This window comes from Molossus molossus, unplaced genomic scaffold, assembly GCF_014108415.1.
Source record: "Molossus molossus isolate mMolMol1 unplaced genomic scaffold, mMolMol1.p scaffold_m16_p_6, whole genome shotgun sequence".
In the NCBI taxonomy this organism is placed as follows: Eukaryota; Metazoa; Chordata; class Mammalia; order Chiroptera; family Molossidae; genus Molossus; species Molossus molossus.
This window is the reverse complement of record NW_023425399.1, coordinates 54,126,301-54,139,657: the sequence shown is the minus strand read 5'-3', so window position 1 is coordinate 54,139,657 and position 13,357 is coordinate 54,126,301. Positions and strand designations below refer to the sequence as shown.

The window sequence follows — 13,357 nt, the reverse complement described above, 5'->3', positions numbered from 1 at the left end:
AGTTAGTTGTAAATAACATTTTATGTTTCAAAAACTCTACAACCCTGTAAGTTAGTACAATTTCTAATACAGGTAAAGACGGGCTAAAGAAAAGTTTCAATTGTTGGCAGCTGCAGGAGCGCACCAGGTGTTAGAATGGTGGGGTCAGATGGGACCTTGGTTCAGCAACCTTGTACTTGAGTTCTGGCTAAGAAAGAATTTGGAACCAAGATTCAAAATGTAAGAGAACATTTATTTATTAAATCACGGAGATGGAAGAAGTAATCCATGGAAGAAATGAGCTTAGGAAACAAGTTATAGAGGCAAAGGACGAGAGAGCCCTTGGAACTTAGAAGTGAGGAAGGTAAAGGTGACTGGCCTAGGGAGATGGGAAGAAGAGAGGTGAGGGAAAAGCATGGGTGTGCTTCCTGGAGAGAGAGCAAGCTGGATCCTCTGTCCTAAGAGTTTTAAGAGTGGAGCCCTGGCTGGTTTGGTTCTGCAGTTAGAGCGTCGCTCCTGGACCAGAGAGTCCCAGGTTTGGTTCCGCTAAGGGCAGGTACTTTGGTTGCCGTTGTCCCAGCCCTGTTTGCAGTTTGTCCCCACCCTGGTTGGGGTCTTGTGGGTGGAGACCACTAGATGTATCTCTATCACATAGATGTTCCTCTCTTCCTCCCTCTCTCCTTCCCACTCTATCTGAAGATAAATGCAAAAATGTCCTCAGGTGAGGATTAAAAAAAAAAAAGACTAAGAGTTTTAAGAGTGGAGATTTTAGGGGAGGTTCCAAGGGAAGATCTCTATCGAAGATGCAGCAGCTTCCCAGGTGTGTCCTTTCAGGGTCAGGGTCTTCACTGATTGATTGGTCTAAGCCATCAAAGGGAATCATTATTCAATGCAGCTGGTGCTGAGGTCAGACATGGCATTGCTTGTCTAGTTTTGCTGCTTTTTGGGCCTGTAGCTGAAATACAATTGAGGCCTAGATGTTATCTCTAGGGATGAAAGATCAGGGGTCCAAACCACATAAGCCATATGCTAGGGGAGGGAAAATCACCCTGGGAATAGGGTCTCTTTTTACAGTTGTCCTTTGCTAGTCACCTGGGGCTTTCCAACCTGGTGACCTTCTGTACCTGGCATGTCATCCTTGCTCTGCTCATGTCTGTCTAACTGCCTACCACACAAGTAAGCTCATCTCAGCCACTTGGTTTTCAACCCTTTTTTCTCTCTGGACTTGACTTCTTTTGTACCTGACCTTTGAACCCACAAGCCAAGGTTAAGCCTAATTCTGCCTTCTCCATTGCCTCATGAAGGCTATTCTTTTTTTTTTTTTTTTTTTTAATGAAGGCTATTCTTACGTCAGCAGATAATTATTCAGTTGCCCCATGGAGCTGTTACACAGTTATGATCTCCAGCTTCAACTGAGCACTCAGAGCTGCCCAACTAATTTAAGTATTATACTAGTTTGGATATTAATTCAGCTGCAGTAACAGAAAGATACAAAATAATAGTGAACTAAACAAGAAGATTTTACTTTTTCTTACATAAAATCTAAGTAGGCATTTCACCTGGTGAGCTCTATAATTTATAAGAACTTGTTTCTCTCTGTCTTGTTACTTTGCCATTCTCCACATGTATCTTCTGTCTCATGGTCCAAGATGGCTGCTTGAACTTCCCTTAAAAGGCTATGTTTGAACAAGCAGGAAGGATAAAAGGGGGAAGGGAATGTATACTACTTCTCTTTAATCTTGACCTCAAGTTGCACCATCATTTCAACTTATGACCCAATGGTCATACTTAATCAAATGGCTGCAAGAGAATAGGGGAAATGTAGTCTTTAGCTGGAAAGATTGGTGCTCCACTGAAAATTTTATTCCTGTTTAAAAAGGGGAGTAGATTGGGAAACAACTCTTACTCACCACCCTAAGCTTCTATCTGCCAAGCACTACTGGGTTATTCTTGTATCCTGATTTAAAGATAGTCATGACCTTCCTCCTCGTCAAGGTAACCCTATTAACTGGGTTTCAGATAGCAATCTGGGTCCCACCCCATCTCTTAGAGGCCTCACTCTACCCATTACCTTCCTTTTAGTGTATTTCCATCTATTCTCCCTGATAATTTCCCACAGTATATAAACATGCTTAATCTTTTCCATCTTAGAACACACATTATATTCAATGATGAAAGACTGAATTTTTTTTCCCTTAAGAGCAGAAATGAGACAAGGATGCCTGCTTTTGCCACTACTATTTCACATAGTATTGGAAGTTCTAGCCAGAGCAATTAGGCAAGAAAAAAATAAAATTAGAAGCACCCAAATTGGAAAGCAAGGCGTCAAACTAGCTCTATTTTTAAATAGCATAATTTAATATATAGAAAAATCTAAAAAATACACACACACACAAAAATCAGGGCTAATAAATTCAGCTAAGTTTCAGAATACAAAATCAACACGAAAATCAGGATATAAACATAATATTTTCCATTTTAAAACACACTGATGGTTTTGGCAGAAATAGACAAACTCATCCTCAAATTCATGTGAAAGTTCAAGGTACACCAAATAGCCAAACAATCTTGTAAAAGAAAAACAAACTTAAAAGTCCCTAACTTCCGGATTTCAAAACTTACTACAGCCCTGGCCTGTTTGGCTCAGCGGTTAGAGCGTCGGCCTGCAGTCCGGAGAGACCCGGGTTCGGTTCCCGCTAAGGGCACGTACCTTGGTTGCAGTTTGTCCCCAGCCCTGGTTGGGTCGTGTGGGTGGCAACCACTCGATGTGTCGCTTTCACGTCGATGTTTCTCTCTCTCTCTCTCTCCCACTCACTCTATCTGAACAAAATATCGAAAAATGTCCTCGGGTGAGGATAAAAAATAATAATAATAAAAAAAAACTTACTACAAATCTACAATGATTAAAACAGTGTAGTATTAGCATAAGTGTAGATATACAGACCAAGGGAATGGAATAGAGAACCCAGAAATAAACCTTCACATACGTGACCGAGGGTGCCAAGACCATTCAATGGGGGAAAGGACAGTCTCTTCAACAAATGGTCTGGGAAAACTGGATATTCATATGCAAAAGAAAGAAGTTGGACCTTTATCTTGTACAATATACAAAATATAACTCAAATGGATCAAAAACCTGCATTTTCTCTTAGGAGAAAACATAGGGGTAAATCTTCATAAGTGGATTTGGCAATTGTTTCTTAAATATGGCACCAAAGGCATTGGCAACAAAAGAAAAAACACATTAAGTTGTACTTCATCAAAATTAAAAACTTTTGCACGTCAAAAAACACTGAAGAGAATGTAAAGACAACCCACAGAATGAGAGAAAATATTTGCAAATCATATATCTAATGAGGGTTTAATATCTAGGATATATAAGAACTCCACTTAAAAAAAAAAAAGAGCAACCCAATTAAAAAATGAGCAAAGGACTTGATAGACATTTCTCCAAAGATATGTCAATGACCAATAAGTACATTAAAAGATGCTCAACATCATTGATCTTAGAGAAATGCAAATCGCCCTGGCCGGTTTGGCTCAGCGGTTGGAGCGTCGGCCTGCGGTACAGAGAAATGCAAATCAAAATCACAATGAGATACTACTTCATACCTACTCACAGGGCTATAATATAAAAAGAAAATAATAAATAATGACAAGTATGTGGAGATATTGGAACACTTGGGCAGTGTTCGTGGCGATATATAATAGTGTCGTTGCTATGGAAAACAAATTGTTGGTTCCTCAATAAGTTAAACACAGATTTACCATATAACGCAGCAATTTTACTCCTAGGTATATCCTCCAAAGAACTAAAAACAGAAACTCAGAGATGTGTATACCAATGTTCATAGCAGTATTATTCACAGTAGCCATGATATTATAATTTATAATAAGAAATATATATTTGGTCTTTATCTTTGTTTCTGGCATTAAGTTCCTAAAACCCTTGGAATTTCTTAAGGGATGAGAGCTGTAAATGTATTGTTGTCATCATAATTAGCTAGTTATTAATATTAATAATAGAGAAAAAACAAAGGGGAGGCTAGACATTATAATTATGGTCATCTGGGCAGCTTCTCCAGAATGTTACAACTTTGTGCTCCCCAGGGAACCACTGGTCCATTCTGCAGATCACTGGGGGACAGGATTGAACAAAGTGGGAGATGGATGCTTGCACAGCGAAGTCCAGGTGACATAGGGAAGGTGCTTGCCTGTCAGTTTAACCTGGGATAAAGATCATTGGCTATGGGGGTAGAGCTACTGCAAGTGCGCAAAATCTTGAAGGGGTAATTGGTTAAGCTCCTAGTTATAATCCCAAGACAAAGAATTCTCTCTCGTTTTTCTGTTGCTTCACTCTTGCCTGCTTTCTCCTCTCTTGCTCTGTGACCTACATTTACCCTTCCTCTAGTTATAGCCATGTGGCCTTAAGCAGCTATATGGCCCAGGGCTATGTGGACTTCATGTGCAAGATGCTGGACTGGACTGTGCTTTAATATAGAACAGAGACTCTGGGCAGTGGCCTTAATTTTGCCCTGCTGAAGACAAGATTAAACTTTTTCCGTGGCAGGATGGAGGAAAATGCAACTTTGGAAACCCAGGAATTAGTTTAATTCCAGAAATAAAAATCACTCTTCTTCTCCTATGAGTCTCAGGAAATTTCTTTCCTTGCAACATCTCAGGAACTCCACTTCCACCAGTAACAGGTAGAGATGCAGAAGGCACTGCACCAATACCATATCTCTAGTTATATCAATAAAGTAACTTTCAGACCCACACATAAGGATGGGAGCTAGTTGCCCAGAGAAACAACCTTGTGATTAAAGGGTTGAAACTTCCAGTCCCCACCCTGACTTCCAGGGAAGGGAGAGTGGCTGGAGGTTGGATTAATTAATCACCATTGGCCAATCACGTAATCAATCATGCCTGTGTAATGAAGCCTCCATAAACACCCATAGGATGAGGTTCAGAGAGCTTTCCAGGTTGGTAACAAATGGAGATTTGGGGAGAATGGCAGGCCCAAGAAACATGAAAGCTCCAAGCTCTTTTCCCCTACCTTGCCCTATGTAACACTTCATTTGGTTGTTGATCCATATCTTTTAATATCCTTTGTAATGTTATCCTTTGTAAAGTAAATTTTAAAGATCTGTCTATGTAAGAAACATTAAAACCTGTAGAGAATTTGTATGAGTTTATTTGAGCCAAACTGACAATTGCCAAGAATTGAGAAAATGCTCTGGAAAAATGTCAGTTTTGCTCCTTATTTTATACATTACAATAAAGAGAGAAGACGTAAGTGGGTTACATGAAATCCTTTGGTAATAGGTTAGGGAGGCAGGAGAAAGCAAAGTGGTATGGAGGATCCTCTGGGAATGGATAAAAAGTAAAATGATAGACACATACTTCTTTTGCATTGGTGGGCACAGGATTTTTTTTTGTTTGTTTTTTTACGTGTCTCTAGCAGGAACCAGACCTGGGACTCTGGTCTGTAGGCTGATGCTCCAACCACTGAGCCAAGCTGGCCAGTGCACGAACAGGCTAGTTAACAGTCAACAATTAACATGATTACAATAACAATGAAGGGATTTGTGGTCTCTCCTTTGGTGGTGCCTGTGGTTTGAGAAATCTGGAAAAAGGGAAATTACTTTGACATTCCAAAAGTATGTTATCTTAGGTGCAAAAAGACAACAGGCTCAATTCAGTCTCTGAGTTTGTAAGGCCACCACGTAGGCCTCCCCTGAGCTTGTCAGATTTCGTATGTGGCCCTTTTCGTCCACAGGTCTTAATGGATTTACTCAATGATTCATGAATTGAGCAACATCCAATTAGCAAATAGGAAGGAGCTGTGAGGAGCTGTATAAAAGAAAAAACGTTTTACAAAGGAGAGAAAAACAGGAAGTTAAGCTGAGCAGAAAAGTGAATTGGTTGTTACAAGGTCACTTTCCTTTTAGAGGATAACAGGGGTCTGGCCAATGACCTAACTAGTGCTAGTGCTAATCAGTCAGTTCCTGATTGACTAGTTTAAGATTTCATTTCTGAAAGAGTCAAAACTGGTAGTTACTTGGGGCTTAGCATAGGTGACTCCCTCTTGGATGTGTTGTCTTGGTTTTCATAATCCTCTCTCTTTTTTAAATTTTTTTATTTTTAAGCAAATGTATAATTTATTTTTGGAGAAAATAATTAAAACTAAGGTTTTTCCAATAAAGGGGAGAAATAACAATAGGAGATCATACTGTAGTTACATGTTAATTACCACATTCTGTACACCGTGGATGCGCTTAATATGTATTCATTGACAATATGAACTTTTGAGATTTAAAAATCACAAACTCTTGTCAATGTTGTAAATTCATAAATGTTGAAATAAATATACATAGAAATAAGTAAATTTTAAAAACTGAAGACTTTAACAGTGTTTATAGATCAACCCTAATGTTAAGTAGAAATAGTACCGCAAATAAACTGACATTACTAGTAGTTTCCACTTAATTTCTTCATGATATGGCTGTCTGGTGTTGCATTCATAAAAATACTTCCTACAACTACATGAGTACCCCAGAGATTATGACGAATCACTTTACAACAGCCAAGATCATCAATAGAAATTCCTAAATGTTGATAGAGTTCATCTGTTTCAAAAGAATGTTGTTTGTATATGGTCCAAAAAATGCTAAACCAGATGATGGGTCAATAAAGTCAGCCCAATAGCCTTCAGCTCGAAGAGCGTAGCATTTTTCCTTAGCACCACTGATAAACTTTTCTTTTCTTTTTTTTTTTTTTTTGATCCTCACCCGAGGACATTTTTCCATTTTTTGCACAGATAGAGTGGGAGGGAGAGAGCGGAAGAGAGAGAGAGAGGGAAACATCGATGTGAAAGGGACACATTGAGTGGCTGCCACCCGCACGACCAACCAGGGCCGGGGACAAACTGCAACCGACGTACATGCCCTTAGCGGGAACCGAACCCGGGTCTCTCTGGACTGCAGGCGGATGCTCTAACCGCTGAGCCAAACAGGCCAGGGCGATAAACTTTTCTAAAACCACTTTTCTTTCATTTTCTACCTCTTCGCTCCAAAGAGTCATATCATTCTTAGTTTTCTGTGTTACAGTCAGAATCATTAGTTTGTTGGTGGCCATTTCTAGAAACAGTGATTGAAAATCTCTTCTCAGCAATTCTGGACATGTTTGGATGGCACACTCTACTTTGGCACTTTCAAAGTACGTTTCTGCACTGTTAATTTCTTGTTCAACAGGTGCACCATTACCCTGGAACTCATTCACATATTGTGCCATCACAAACTCATGTCTTTCACTTGATAAAGGTTCTGCTAGAACATCAGGTAAAGTTTTATGAACCTGGCTTTTCTTCTGCGGCATGGTCCCATTGAGGTAACAATCAAAACATATGTTCCCAGGAAGCTGGAATCTCTGATCCTGAGGCCCAAATGGTCCCATTACTTTCATCTGGCCATACTGTTCAAGAACATATATCCGAAGGTGCAGTGGCCACATGAGACTCATAAGAACCTGAAGATCCTGCAGTTGAAAAAGCTTTGGGAAGGACAATCCTTTTAACTAAAGAGTAAAATCCTGGGAGATAGGAAACGAGTCTGGCTCTGTTACAGAGCACATTTTTGTGTGATCCACAGTTTTACAAGAAATTTGAATTGGATATCAACATTGAGAAATTGTGAGATTTCACACAAAAGGTCCAGATTTGGGGCTGTTATTGAAGATCTGGCAGTACTGGATTCACATTTCTGAAGGCATTAGTTAGCAACAAATCACTGTAGCTAAGGAAGGATGCTTCCTTTACATCAGAAATGGGCATTTCAGGACCCATCACCAAGAGGTCGCTGGTTCGATTCCCAGTCTGGGCACATGCCCAGGTTGTGGGCCCAATATCCAGTAGGGAGCATGCAAGAGGCGGACAATTGACGTTCTCTCTCATCGATGTTTCTATCTCTCTCTGTCTCGTTTCTTCTCTTTATTGGCCATTTCTAGCGGAGAGGGCACACCCAGAATTTCTTTCCTTTGGTAAAGTTATCCAGTCACCACCGCCGCCTCCAGCTGTCCCAGACCCCGACTCTGCCCGCTGTGAAGATGGCCACCGCAGTGGGAGCGGCACCAGTGCTGGCAATGACTAGACTCAATCCTCTCCCTTTTTGAAAAAATGTCTGTTTTTTTTTTTGGTACGTGGCCCTAGCAGGAACCAAACCCGGGACTCTCTGGTCCACAAGCCGATGATCCAACCGCTGAGCCAAACTGTCAAGGGTGAAAAAAACATGTTTTTCTTGTTTTTTTTTTTTTTAGAGAGAGAGAGATTGACACGTTGATGTGAAAGAGAAACATTGATCGGCTTCCTCCTGCACGCTCCCTACTGGGAATCGAGCCCACAATCAGGGCATGTGCCCTGACTGGGAATCAAACCAGGACCTCTCAGTACATAGGACGATGCACAATCCACTGAGCCACACTAGCTGGGCAATAATACCCCATTTTAATCAGACTCTCAACCTAACTGAGAGAGGTAATAATTTAAGGCACTAGCACTACTCCCAGCTACTACTTTGAAGTTCTCACAATTTTTGCTGACTCTGCATTTAGCAGTCACAGGTCATGATGTCTTTTTGCTGAATCTCTGGTATTCACCAGTCAGGAAATTGGGGTCACATTCTTTTTTTTTTTAATCCTCACTGAAGGATACTTTTCCAGTTATCTTCAGATAGAGTGGGAGGGAGGGAGAGAGAGAGAAACATCCATGTGAGAGAGATACATCAACTGGTAGCCTCCTGCATGACCTCAACCAGGGCCAGGGACTGAACCGCAAAGTACATGCCCTTGACCAGAATTGAACCCGCAACTTTTTCGTCCATGGGCCGACACTCTCACCACTGAGCCAAACCGACCAGGGCTGGGGTCACATTCTTTAAGTCAGTCATTATCTTTATTCCTTTTGTCAACATAAGAAACATTCAAACCTGTGAAGAATTTTTGTGAGTTTCTATGAGCCAAAACTGTCGACAATTGCCAGGAAGAAAAACCTCAATGAATTCAGATAATGCTCCAGAGAATGGTAGTTTTGCACTTTATTTTACATATTACAATCAAAAGAGAAGATGCAAGTGAGTTACATGAAATCCATTGGTGATAGATTAGGGAGGTGGGAGAAAGCAAAGAGAGAGACCTCTGGGATTGGATGAAAAGTAAAATGATAGACACATACATCTTTTACATAGTGGGTACAAGACAGTTAACAGTCAACAATTAACTCGATAACAATGAGGAGACTTGTGGTCTCCACAGAGTGATGCCTGTGCTTTGAGGGGTCCAGAAAAGGGAAAATTACCTTGACATTCTAAACATATGTTATCATAGATTCAAAAGGACAATAGACAGGCTTAGTTAAGGTTAAGATTGGCCTTTGTCAGGAAAGATGCCAGCCTAGGACATGACTACCTGCCATAAACTGCTTTCAGTTAAAAAGTATTCATTTCAGACCATCCTCTGTGGTTACTTTAGGTCTTTGAATTTGCAAGGCTGTCATATAGGCTTACCTGAGCTTGTCAGTTGAATATGTGGCCCCTTTTTTTCCCATACTTTTCTAATGTTCTAGCCACTAATTAGAGACTAGCCACTAACCTGCTTGGAGGTTAGTGGCGGCGAACATAAATTTAAAACTTTCGAGAGAACGCTGATCACCAAGAAGGCTACTATGATTATTATAAGCAGAATAATTCCCAATGCCTGGAGTGCACTTCAGAGACATGGTCCCAAGACCCAAACCAATCAGAATCAAGTAAGTCAAATAAAGACCTCTGTTGAAGGCGTAATTTTTAAAAGCTAACTGGCCTATTCAGTGACCTCATGTTCTGACATCCTTACCAGCATTTGGAAATATCCACCTTTCTGATTATTGCCAACTTAATTGGCATGCTTGTTATTTCCACCCTAAACTGATTTCTGGGAACTGAGATGATTTTGCTGGCACCTCAGAGTTGGTACAAAGATATAAAATTGAATAACATTGATCCACATAGAACATTGTTGCCTTTTTAATTTTCTTTCAATAACTCTTAGGGTATAGAGTATTACTTTAACCCCTTTCTAACACTTGTTAATCTTTTTTTATTAAAGACTGAAACCGAGCCCTGGCTGGTTTGGCTCAGCGGTTAGAGCGTAGGCTCGCAGGACCAATGAGTCTCGGGTTTGATCCCGGTCAAAGGCATATACTTTGGTTGCAGTTTGTCCCTGGCCTTGGTCTGGGTCCTACAGGAGGCAGCCAGTCAATGTGTCTCTCTCACATCGCTGTTTCTTCCTCTCTCTCTCTCTCTCTCTCCCTCTCTCTCTCTCTCTCTCTCTCTCTCTCTCTCTCTCTCTCTCTCTCTGTCCCTCCCTCCCTCTATCCCTCCACTCCTCCCCCTCTCTCTGAGAATGGGTGGAAAACCATCCTCGGGGAGGATTAAAAAAAACAACAGCACTGAAACTGAGGTTATTGTGGTTTCTGGCTTCTAATGGCAAGTGATAATGTTTTTTCTATATATATACAAAAATACTTCTATTTGAAACAAAAAGCAGGTCAATTTATTTTACTTTATTTTTTGTGGTAAGTGACCCTAGCAGGAACCGAACCTGGGACTCTCTGGTCCGCAGGCTGACACTCAACTGCTGAGCCAAACTGACCAGGGCTAAAAGCAGGTCAATTTAAAGAGAATCAATAAGTCATAAGTGATAACTGGATAGTGAATAAATTATAAAGATAGTTCACATTATTGGGGTTGAGGAAATCCAACATAAAATAAGGATCTGCTGGCAAGAAACAAAGGGTCCTATGCTTCAGGGAGCATGGAATCCTATTTCTGCACAGATGACACAGATTTAAATTTGACCTTTTCTGAGCAATTACCACTGTAGGTCTTCATCTTTCTGCTATAAAACAGCAGTAAAAATATCCACTTACAGGATTATTAAAATAATTAAATGAGATCTTTTACAAAGGTTTCTAGTCCTGGGAAGGGCACAGAAAATGGTATGAGAGCTTTGGGGCATAAAGACATGAGCTCCCCCCCATCTTAATGTTTGCCTTCTATGCGTGTGTCCTGGCCTTAGTGGTTCATTTTTTCATGCTTTTAAAACTGAAATAGGGCACTCCCACGAACTCCAGAAGAAGGCTTTAGGGGAGAATCCACTATCTTACTTTTCCTAAGTTTTACAGGCGGTCAACATTCCTGGGTTCATAACCTTCTTCCATCTTCAAAGAGAGTAATGACCAGTAGTCTTTCTCTTGATGCCGTTTCTCTGGTTCTGACCCTCCTGCCTCCCTCTTATAAGGACGCTTGTTATTATATTGGGCCAATAAGAGAGTCTAGAATAATCTCCCCATCTTAAGATCCTTCACTAAATCACACCTGCAAAGTTCCCTTTACCATGTAGGGTAACATACTCACAAGTGCCAGGACAAGGACATCTTTGAAGGGCTTATATTCTGCCATGGCCAGGCTCCCCTCCCGGGATCCCATCACAGTCCAAACTGATTTACCCAGGTTTTAGTCCAGTCAGAGATCACACTTTTATATTGCTTGCCCTGAAAAAATTTCCAAGGTTTTCTCCCACTGTGCTAACTTGGGTGACATGCTTACCTACTGTCAAGGCTGGTGGAATGAATCTGTGTCTCAGGCTCACCCTTGGAGTTAAAATGGGATCAACACCCACCTAGAGGAAAGGAAGTGAGATACCTCCTAGGAGAACCAAAAAGCCTTACAAAAGAAGAAGGAGTGGATGCTGGCCATTATAGACCATAATAATCTTGCAAAATATTATTATATACATATTCAGATGGAAGAAATGGTGAATCACACAGTAACCATGAGGTAGGGCCATGAATTGAACTTGCATGGGACCAGTTCTTTCCAGGACATCATCTTGCTCATTCTGTGTCTAAGGTGGTGTTGGCAGATCTGTTTAGTGCTGGGAATGCGAGGAAGCATGGCTGGTAGCCTGAGTGACAATCTCATCTGAGGTTAGTATGGGACATATGGAAGAAAGTACATGGTTAACACAATCACTGGCAAGGTAGATACCCTCAGAGAAAAGGGAAATTTCCATTTCACTCCTATAAGTTCTTTAAAGCCAAAACTCAAATCAAAGAGCAAAGTATAATAACTTTCTATGGGCAAATTTATAATTAATCTTGGATTAATTGGCTTTAATGAAGTTGAATTAATTACTAGTTATTTTGTAAAGAACTTTAACTATGTGAGTACAAAATGGCATTAAAGAAGCAGAAAGAAACTAGCATTTCATTAAGAATAAATCCTAAATAATTACAGTTCTGCAGACCATTTCCTGTCAATCGTTTCCTAGGACTGTGGGACCTAGGAGTCTACTGCAGAGGAGATATCTGTGGGCTACAGGTTTGGGGGTGAGAACACTCAAGGAAAAGTTATGGAGCATTTCCATATGCTAGTCCCTGGACAATGAAAGATGTGTAAGGTCCTGGCCAGTGTGGCTTAGTTGGTTGGTCATCGTCCTGTGCACCGAAAAGATGCAGGTTCAATTCCTCATCAGGGCACATGCCCAGGTTGCAGGCTCAATCCTGGTGAGGGGGACGTGCAGGAGGCAGCCAATTGATGTTTCCCTCTCACATTGACGTTTCTCTCTCTCTCTCTTCCTGTCTAATAAAAAGTCAATAAAATAATCTTTTTTAAAAAGTTTTATGGAAATTTATTATTCTTTGGAGGGTTTAAACATATTTTCACATGTATAAAGTAACAATAATTCTGAATACAGACTTGGGCCATAAAAAAGACACTGAGGATAGAAAAGGATAGAAATAGAGATATTGGGAGTGATTAGGAGTGGGAAGAGGGCGAGAGAGAGAGAGAGAGAGAGAGAGAGAGAAAGAAAGAGAGAGAGTCGACCTGAAACACCATACAAGACATGCATAGTCTCCTGTGTCAGTCTGTGTCTTTTTTTTTTTTAAACCCACTTATTTATTTACTTATTCATTTAGCATTTAGTTATATTGGGTTTTTTGTTTGTTTTTTTCCCATTCTTTATGCAGACAGGGTGGGAGGGATAGAGAGGAAGAGAGAGAGAGAGAGAAACATCGACGTGAAAGGGACACATCGAGTGGCTGCCACCCGAACGACCAACCAGGGCCGGGGACAAACTGCAACTGAGGTACATGCCCTTAGCGGGAACCGAACCCGGGTCTCTCTGGACCACAGGCTGGCGCTCTAACCGCTGAGCCAAACCGGCCAGGGCTCTTTTTTTTGTTTTTAAGGGTAGAATTAATATTTTATTTTCTTTTATAATCAGATGGTAGTTGAGTATACAGTCTCTATACTTGATCTTCTTTTTTTGTAAATAAAAAAAA

General features: G+C 40.7%; 1 pseudogene; it reads right to left on the bottom strand.

Annotated features, from left to right (window-relative positions):
* Positions 1 to 6,422: 6,422 nt before the first annotated feature.
* On the bottom strand, positions 6,423 to 7,612 carry LOC118619210 (annotated as a pseudogene).
* Between the last annotated feature and the right edge of the window lie 5,745 nt (positions 7,613 to 13,357).